This window comes from Biomphalaria glabrata, chromosome 13 (genome assembly GCF_947242115.1).
Source record: "Biomphalaria glabrata chromosome 13, xgBioGlab47.1, whole genome shotgun sequence".
Classification (NCBI taxonomy): domain Eukaryota; kingdom Metazoa; phylum Mollusca; class Gastropoda; family Planorbidae; genus Biomphalaria; species Biomphalaria glabrata.
The window spans coordinates 19,799,952-19,810,488 of record NC_074723.1 but is presented as its reverse complement, the minus strand read 5'-3'; the positions used below and the strand labels follow the sequence as shown (position 1 = coordinate 19,810,488).

General features: G+C 38.1%; 1 long non-coding RNA gene across 1 annotated transcript; it reads right to left on the bottom strand.

Moving 5' to 3' along the window:
* Nucleotides 1–1,341: 1,341 nt before the first annotated feature.
* Nucleotides 1,342–8,023, bottom strand: LOC129922588 (uncharacterized). The gene is made up of 3 exons (XR_008774562.1): nt 7,790–8,023; nt 5,224–5,337; nt 1,342–1,401 (listed from the first exon to the last, which is right to left on the bottom strand). It is a non-coding gene; the product is annotated as an uncharacterized LOC129922588 (long non-coding RNA).
* Between the last annotated feature and the right edge of the window lie 2,514 nt (nt 8,024–10,537).

Here is a 10,537-nt window from a genome sequence, read left to right as displayed (position 1 = left end):
AGCTGATTCAGCTCCAGAGGATATGAGTCCAAGCAAATTATGACCTGAAAGAAAAGTTCCAGTCATCTCTTCCGAGGGAGTTTTATAGATGCCAGAAGTGTTATTTCCACTCTTAAAAAACTTTGCTGCTTAACTTTCACATTATTAGGGTACAAATACATATGTGGACAAGTATTGTCTTGTGGAAACTAAGCAAGTGTAATCACAGGTCGATGCTGTCTGAATGTAATTTGACAGTAGTCACAAGGATAACAACTAGTAAGTAGTTTCACTATTCGGGAACATAACGCACGAGTGTAAACAGTTATATACTTCATACAAAGTACAATAATACATTTGTGTTGAAATGTTGTGATGTAAAAAGACAATAGCAATTTTTTAAATAGTAAAATTGGTTGTAATTCCTCAATTGGGAGTTCGAAAAATGAATAGTGACTGTATAATACGGTATAAATATTGAATTAAAAGACATTATTCAAAGTTTACTAGCGCATTTTTCAAAGTTGTAAGTACATAAATATATTTATTTGCTGACCCCCATTCCCAATTTTTATCTTAATGCGGCCCTCGATACAAAAAAGGTTGCCCACCCCTGCTCTAGACTGGACACATTGAAAGCCACTCTCGATTTCGGTCACTAACTGTTTTGCTATAAGTGTGAACAAAATTAGACAAGAGTAATTACATTCAACTTTGACTAGCTTTGCTTTTAATTTCATGTGGAGTTTTTTTCATTTGTTTTGTCTCTGCTACCTAACGTTCTTAACCTGGAATTATATTTTAAAGTTCTTTTCTATTTTGTGAAGCTGCATATAAAACAGAGAAGGAGGATGTTCCTTTTATTTCCAGAGAAGAATTTCAGATTATTTATTATTGGTTTAGGGATGACAAAGTCCAAACGTTCTTGGATTCACTTCTATGAGAACTTGTTTGTTTTGATCTATTTCCTGAAGCTGCAAAAGGATGAAACGTATAGATTCAAGTGGATGTTCCTTTGGATTCAAGAGAATGTCTATTTGAAGGCCACCAGTATAGTCATGCACTCTTTGCTACTGTTTCTTGCAACGCTTGTATAACTTTATATGGTTCGGGCAAATTTTCTACTTTTAAAACCGGTTGAAAATGTGAATCATTTAAACGTAGGTTGAAAATACAGAAAAATACTTCCGCTAGTTGTTTGATTTCACATTTGTGTTTCTGTGTTGTTTTGTGTTTTTTTATTTATTTATATAGATTTCGATCGAAAATTCCTCTTGATGAAAATGGGTTAGGTTTTTTCTCGGTTTAAAAGTCTCTATTTTTCTTGAAATGTCAATAAAAGGGCTAGTTACTCAAATTGAAAATAGTCTTTTAATTCGTTAGAGTTTCTTCCCTTATAGGATTACAGATTAGAAGGGTATTCTATATGAATTGAGAAATGTTGAAAAAATAAACCGTTAGTGACAAATTGACACTCAGAACAATATCGTTTACCATAATTACCATGTAAATTTCCTATCAAAAGTTCCTTGAAATTGACAATTGTCATTTATCTCATAACTGTCGTAGTAAATGTAGACTTCCGAAAATAAATTATCACATTCTCCATTTATTCCTTGCCTAGTAAGTAGGGCCTAATTGTTACACCTGTAATCTATTTCATCAATCACACAAAATCAGATGAGATAAGGTCATAGTGAAGTAAGCAGTGGCGTCGCTAGACATTGCAAGAGGTGGGACAGCACCGGGCGACACCAATCCGGGGAGGGTGTCACAATAGTGATAAAAAGTCAGAAAATAATTAAATTATCAAATGAAATAGTTGGCGCACATTTCCCGGCTACCTAACAAAACATGAATAATTTTTTTTTTAAATACTTAGTTAATAAATGGTACTTGATTATTTAGTTTGGTATAGAAAAAAGGAAAATAAATGCTACTTATTGAGAGTTGATGCTGTATATGCAGAGTTAATTCCATATTACTCTTTGTACATGTTTTTTCTCCCACTTTCCATTCTCAGATCAAGTTGAAATTTGCATAATTATTCATAGTCAATGACAACACACGAATCAATTAAAAAATAATAGCCACTTAGTTAATAGTTAATCCATTTGTGTTAATTGATGAATTTAGTTTTAGATTTAAAAAAAGGGGAGCTTATTCCTGCATCTTTGATATATATCTTAGTGATTTTGCGGTCCTTTCCCCCTAGAAAAGCTTTTGTTTTCTTTTTTACTATTTTAAAGATTTTTTCAATATTTTGCTTGTTTGCTTCTTATGTTTCAGCCAAAAGAATACACCAACGAGAGATATTTTTGGAGAAGTCTGTGTAAGGGGCGACGACAACTCTACCAATGTAACTGCAACATTTATCTACTGATGCAGAAAGTAGAATACATACGTTCAATTTTGAATAATCATCATTATAGTTCAAATTTGTTTAGCCATCTAGCGTAAACCCCAACCCTAAACCCTGACACCAACAGCCAAGTGTTGATGTGTGTGTGTTTATGTAATTAAAAGTGTATGAATGTAAGTTAAAGTGTATGTTTATATAAAAGTGTGTGTGCATATAAGTGTGTATGTAACCGTGTGTATGTAAGTGTGCGTGCTTATGTATGTGTGTGTAATGTTTATGTAAGTGTATGTGTGTGTTTGTAAACGTGTGTAAATGTGTCTATGTATATTTGAAATATTGTGTGTATGTAGGTGTAAATGTACGAATGTGTATATGAAAGTGTGTATATATATGTACGTGTATGAGTGTGTGTATGTGTGTAAGAGTATGTGTATTTAAGTGTAATATTTTGTATGAAAATGTAAGTGTGTGTGTGTGTATGCACACATACGAAGTAGCGTCATTTCAGAATGAAATTTGCACTAAAATTTATCGAAGCTGTAAATTCAGCATAAGCGACTCTAAAGATAGGCGTCGAATTCTATAAATATCCTGTTTATGAGATCCCTGCAGTCACATCCTCGGTCTAGGCCAAGACACTTCCTGCTTGGACTTTCAGAAATGTTATGTTTGAATCAAACAGAGAAAGTCCAACACTCCACGCAACCTTCTGAAGTATTTGTCATTTCCAAGCCTAACAGTAAAGATGTACATCAAGGACTTTTTTTTTTTGTACCAAACTCGCTAGGATGATGAAATATCCGCACATTAGTTTTAGAAATTGATAAAAATGGTGCTGTGTGTGGCTAAGTAAATTACACCGCTGGACTACCAAGTGGGGGGGGGGGATTGAGTTCGAGACCCAACTTGAACTGAAATGTATTAGTTGAGCGCCTAGAGACAGTAATGAAACGTCCCCCCCCCCTCAATTCTACATGCCCACAGAAAACATTGGACCAGAGAGCACTGAGCTGGCTAGGGTAGTACTCACTTAGCATGAAAGCATGCGTATACAGAATCACTTCACAGCACTCTTTGCAAGCTCTACAAGCTCTACACTACAGTCTAATACTAATTTAATGTGGCACATTTTCCGAAATAATGTCATAGCTTACATCTTTAGGCAGAGTTAATAGTAGGATTCATCCTTTCAGGACCCACATACTTAGCGATCAAAAAGGTCTATATTTCTTGCAAAGATATAGAGATCAATGCGAACAGCTATGGATACATTATCAAACTTAACATAATGATTTTGAGGACCGGTAGGATTGAACGCTCATTTTATGATGTACAGTTTGTGGGCCGCATGTTAGACACCCAGTCCGCCCCTGCTATCTATCTATCTATCTATCTATCTATCTATCTATCTATCTATCTATCTATCTATCTATCTATCTGTCTGTCTGTCTGTCTGTCTGTCTGTCTGTCTGTCTGTCTGTCTATCTATCTATCTATCTATCTATCTATCTATCTATCTATCTGTCTGTCTGTCTGTCTGTCTGTCTGTCTATGTATCTATTTATCTATTTATCTATCTATCTATCTATCTATCTATCTATCTATCTATCTATCTATCTATCTATCTATCTATCTATCTATCTATCTATCTATCTATCTATCTATGTCTGTCTGTCTGTCTGTCTGCGTGTCTGTTTGTCTGTCTATCTATAAGTATTTATATCTTTATCAAGTCTGTGAGAACGAGGTTTAGTCACGCTCTGGTGACGGGGACAATGGCACACTTGTGGAGCAGACGACATTGGGAGGGAACAAAATACACACGTGACATTTTCTAAATTTGATAGTGTATTTTGTGTGGAGTTTGGGGCCTTGCTGTTCACTGTCAGGTCTCAAGTATCGGCGTAAGTATAGACTGAAGGTCAAGGCAAAATAGAAGACTAACTCAAGGTTACATGAGTTTTTATAGTTGGGTTATTTAGAATTTTATTGGGCAATGCTGATAAGTATGAAGTGGCCAAAACCTGAATTTAGAAAGTACAAATTTTGTAGAAATCCATTTCTACTAGTCATATATAGAAAAGACTTTCAGTTTTGGCACTAATAGACCTTGCTGCCCTGTAGCCACGCCCACCATGACATAGATCATTCGTGAACCTTAGAAGCTCATTGTCAAGTTAGCTGCACGACAACCGGATACGACCTTCGGGGCTCAAGTGTCGCCAATACACTGGAAAATATCAACGTTCGTACATTTTGACACAACTATCAGTAAATCTCTGATGTAAATCAGTAAATCTCTGATGTAAATCAGTAAATCTCTGATGTAAATCAGTAAATCTCTGATGTAAAGCCTGTGTGTTGAGTGTGTGTTTATTTATTATCCTGTTAATTCCCAGCATACTCTCTGTTGTTTTGTTTGAAGGGTGTGTTGTAAATTATCAGATTTAAGTGTGACCCATTTTTAGAACGACTTGAGTTTGTTAAAAGAAAACAAAAGAAATCCGAGAACTAGGACATATGGAAAATTTGTCAAGAGCGTAAAGTTATCTTACTGATTGAAGAGAAAACGTCAGATGCACTCCTTCGATCTACCCAGATAAACCTACTCATAGAAAAACCAAACAGAGATCAATACAGGCATCTTTACAGAATAGCAACATAGACAAGCACAAATATAAATCATCACCTAACATCCACACAGGCAAATACATGCATATAGCATTCAACTGCTGGTATATTTCGTTTGCCTTTATATCAATCATTACAACCAGACTGGTACCCAGGCAGGCATGCAAGAGACATTTTCAATGACATTCAACAAGAAAAAAAAGATTCATGGTTATGATAACTGGACTGATATAAACATTCACAAATTCTACCTTAATAAGGTACTGTGGTCTCTTGTGCATGAGAAATTCCTAACGGATGCTATCATGAGAATCGGCCACCCGTATTACAGAAATGCTTACATTACGTCATATGAATGGTGAGCTCTGAAAAAGTAAAATAAATACTTGGATCTCATTAGCCATGACCCGCTGACCCGAGTGTCTTGGTACTGTCACTTGACCTGAGTGTCTTGGTACTGTAACTTGACCTGAGTGTCTTGGTACTGTCACTTGGGCTGAGTGTTATGTTTTCGTTACGTTTGTCATTGATCTAGGTCGGTCGCGTGCCATGCCATGATGTCGCTACTAGTAGTTTGATTGTCATTTCATGAAGTTACGTAAAGGTTTGTAAAAAAATAAAAATGGTTGAGGGGGGGGGGGTAGGAAAAAGGTCACACTGTACTCTTAAGCTGAACCATAACAAGAGAGTAAATCCCCCTGCTATCCGATCCTTCTACTTCTTCTCCCTTCTCCCCCCCCCCCCCAATATAAAACCCAAGAGGGTTCAACGCTACATCATTAAGTGCCAGCGTCCTTCAGCTGGGTCAGCCATGTTGCGCAATAACATCGTCATTACAAAACAAAGGTCAGGAAGTCTCTACCATCTCGCGGGATGGTGTCAGCTTGGTGTAGAACTCTAAGGTAATGAGCTGCAGTCAGGGTTTTATTACACATGTGAGTAATATGCATTTGTCATTTTGTGGGGAGGGGAAAAAAAGAGAGGGGCTCAAGGGGCTTTATACGCGTGTATCTGCTCAGACGTCCACTCAGTAGTACCGACATGTACCCACACAGACGTCCACTCAGTAGTACCGACATGTACCCACACAGACGTCCACTCAGTGGTACCGACATGTACCCACACAAACGTCCACACAGTAGTACCGACATGTACCCACACAAACGTCCACTCAGTGGTACAGACATGTACCCACACAGACGTCCACTCAGTGGTACCGACATGTACCCACAATAACGTCCACTCAGTAGTACCGACATGTACCCATACAGACGTCCACTCAGTAGTACCGACATGTACCCACAGTGACACTATCTGGCAGCCACACAGACACAATCTATACAGGCACCAAAGCAGGCACGCCACGAGCACCGTCAAATGCACCCACTCATGCATATCTGAACCGACAACCTTAAAGGTATTCGTCAGATAAATCTCCATCCTTCCCCCCCACCACACACACACACTACTCCATGTAGGGAGAGAATCGTGTAGTGCTGAAATACTTGTTCAAATGTTAGTAGATACTTGACATTAGCACTACATCCCTCGTCTTAAAGTTGTTACTTCTCTTACTGCTAAGTGAAGATGTTCCTATCCAACTTGGAAGTAATCATTGGTGTAGAAATACATTGGGGAAACTGTAACGTGAACAAGAATGTTGACTGCACTAACCTAGATCTAGGCACAGTTTTCATAAACGCTGTATATTAACTGCTTTTAAAAACAATCTGTTTTTGGAGAATCTCTCAAACTGGAGAGCTAGACTCTAGAATATGGAATTCAAGGTCAGTGCACCGGACCGCATCATCGAACACACTTATCACAGACCTCATCATTCAACCCCCTTACCATGGACTTCATCATCGAACACACTTATCACAGACCTCATCATTCAACCCCCTTATCATGGACTTCATCATTGAACACACTTATTAACGACCACATCATCCAACACACTTATCTTCGGACCGCATCATCTACACACTTATCACCGGACCGCATCATCTACACACGTATCACTTTTTCGAAAGAAAAAACATATTTGAGTCAGAAAAATGGACCGGGCCTCTGCGGCGTCATGCGAGAGCCGAATTTTTTAGGGGGAGGGGGGGCGGATGACATCGCGCAAGGGCCTGATGTAGCCCGCGGTCCGAAGGTTAGGTATCACTGATCTCAATCTGCATACCAAGTACTGACAGACGTATTTTAGTTTATAACTACTATTAAAGTGATTAGTTAAATGACTTTTAAGACAATAAAACTCGTGTGTATACTAAATATACACAGTGGAAAAATGATTGAAGTTTCATTTTAAAATTCTTGTATTGGTCGTGCCCGAATAGAAAGTAACATTTTAATTTGATAAAACAATCTCTGTAACATGTGTGTACACTTCAAAACAACAATCCTTAAAATCTTTAAGAAGGATGGAGACAGGTGACATAGGTGATACTTAGACAGATGGATAGGTTACAGATAGACAGACAGACAGACGACAGATAGATAGATAGATAGATAGATAGATAGATAGATAGATAGATAGATAGATAGATAGATAGATAGATAGATAGATAGATGGGGCAGGGAGCAGAAAGTTTGAAAAATAATACATTTTACTCGGGGCGACTTCAGTAGTTTCAATAAGAACTATCTCTAGCAACAGATAAAGTTGGATTTGAGTGTCTAAACGACAATGAAGGTAGCTATCATCATTTTGTGTTTGATCCACACACAGACACACACACACACACTTATTGAAAACAAAATGTTAAAGTCAGATTTTGCTCGTGTCGACCGGGAAGAAAAAAGACTTACCTCCCTTTGTGTGTGCCCTTGCATCACTCGTGACACAGTCCCGTTAGAATAGAGACAAGCGTCAGGGTCTCTCAGCCTGCGTGTCGTATAACCTCTGGGAACATACACGAATTACTGCAAAGTTCTTTGGTTCTTAGAGAGTTCTTACTTATAGAAAAACTTAATGTACTGTTTTGTTGTTGTTATTTTTTTGTATTTCATTGGTACACTGAGTAGCTAGTAGATCTCTGTAAAAAAAATACTAAAGAGAAGTTTACAAGTTGAGAATCCCTGTCATGGTTGAATATCTCATGGAAACTATATTTTTTTCTCTCTCGCAAGACGCGAATCTATACCGTACAGTTGTACAGCTTGTCTCAAGGACACGGAGATATTTGGCCGTGTCCTAAGTGGTCCAGTCATTTCTGTCATTTGAACCAAGTGAGAACCAAGAGAATAGAAAAAAATACTTTAAAAAAAAAGGTAAGAACCTCAAAATCACTGCCATATATATATTGTAATACCTTAAGTGAGGCAACTCAACGAGACATAGACTTTTATTTACACGACATCACAGGTACACAAAACAACATCTATCTTAGGCACAATCTCTCCATATTGGCTCTCTCCTTGGGCGGAAATCGTTCTCTTCTCTTCCTAATGTTGACATCCTTTTAGGTCTAGTCTATCACAGTGCGCACCTTCTAGCACTAGACTGGATGGCGATGCGCATGGCAGAGTTATAACAATATATAAATATATTTTTAAAATTGTTAAATTGTTCCGAGAATGGGAAGTGGGAGAACAAACATGTACACAATTTGTACCAGACAGACAGACAGACAGAGTGTGCTAATAAAAACTTGTAAAAAAAAAAGGGGGGGGGGAGAATGGGAGTTATAAGCCCCATGACAACTACAATTAAGTTTATAAGATTTCTTGTTTAAAAATCTGATGAAAGAGAAAGAGCGCGATGTTTAGAGACACTGACACATATATTCGCGATCTGGCTAGCATTACTTCATACTGACCGGTCAAAAGCATAAAGCATATATCAGTTACAAGATTCTATAGCGTAGCCAAAAGGGTTGTGTTTAAAACCCCCTCCATCAGGTTTGAAGCTAAAAATCACCTCTTTAATATAAAAAAAGCTAATTACACGTTCTGTGAGCGTAGCCAAGGGGGTTTCTGAGTTTAAACACCACCCAGCGGGTTTTGAAGCTAAAAACTACATCTTCAATTAAAAAAATTTTTTTTTTTAATTACACACTCAAAAGTCTATGAGCGGGGTTTTGGGTGTAAACCCCTCCTCCTCCAGAGGGCTTTAAGTTTAAAACCCCTCCAGAAGGATTTGAGTTTAAAATTCCACTACAGATAGTTTTGAAATTGAAAACCCTATCTTCAATATTATTCTATAGCAAACTACAGTCACCAAATTCTATGAGCGAAGCTGAGGGGGTTTTGAGTTTGTTAAAAAAAAAAAACAACTCCTGAGATTTTTTAGTTTAAAACCCCCCAACAGATGGTTTTGACTATAAAACTCTCCTTTTTGATTTAAGATCTAAAGCAAACTACAGCCACCAAATTCCAAGAGCTTAGCGTATAGAGATTACAAATTTTACCTTTCACAGGGCTCCATTAATAAAGTGTAGTGAATAACATGGAAGTCATCTGCCGAAATTTAAAAAAAAGACTAAATGTGGCTCATCAAAGATGGCTAAGACGGATTTTAGGAGTCAGTTATATAGATCGGGTCTCAAACAGGGAAATCCTTTGCCGAACTGGGAGTCGAACACGTAGAGAGATTGTGACAGAGCGTCGCTTGAGGTTTGCGGGACACGTTCTCCGACCAAAATGAACTACGCATACCAAGAGTTGCGATGACATGGAGGACAATACGAGAAAAGCGCAAACAGGGACGTCCTCCTATAACATGGATCCACACTTTCATGGAGGACCTCAGAGCTGTGGACACCAGGTGGGAAGGGGCTACAAACATTGCAAGTGACAGATTTTTGTGGAGACAACTTGTCGCCCAGTGCGCCGAAGAGCACGGGGGGATCTAAGCCCTAAGTAAGTGTCACGTAACAATTTAATAAACCAAAGTATAAATTAAAATAAACGTTGTGAAGTACGGGAGAACTGACTGCAGGTGTCAGAGGTCATGGCGCTCCCTCAGACCCCCATGCTGGCAAGGGCGGGGTGTCTACAACTTATACACTAACTCCAGAAAGAGCCTATTCTATGGTTTAAAATAAAAGTCTTCCGAAAGAATGAAGGGGCAGAATGTAATAAAGATTAATTATGTACACACACGCACGCACACACATACGTACGCATCTACACACAAACACACACAAACATATATATTTCTATATATTGTAATAACTAGAGGGAGGGAGACGAGACATACATGTTTATTTACATGGAGACATCACAATCACATAGGACATCTGCCTTGAGCACAGCATCTTCATCTCGTCTTCTCTCTAATAATGTCCACATCCTTCTCTGTCTAGTTTCTGGCTGTGCGCACCTTTTTCCACTATCTTGGATGGCGGTGTGCAATGGCAAGGTTATAACGATAAATATATATATATATATATATGGCGAGGGGTAGAAAAAATTCTCTCCCCCCCCCCCCCAAAAAAAAACCGGGTGAGGGAGAAAAAAGAGAAAGAGGGAAAGAGAAAGTGAAAATGAGAGAGAGAGAAAGAGAGAGAAGGAAGAAAGAAACTGTAAGAAACATCGCATTTCTTGTTTGTTTTC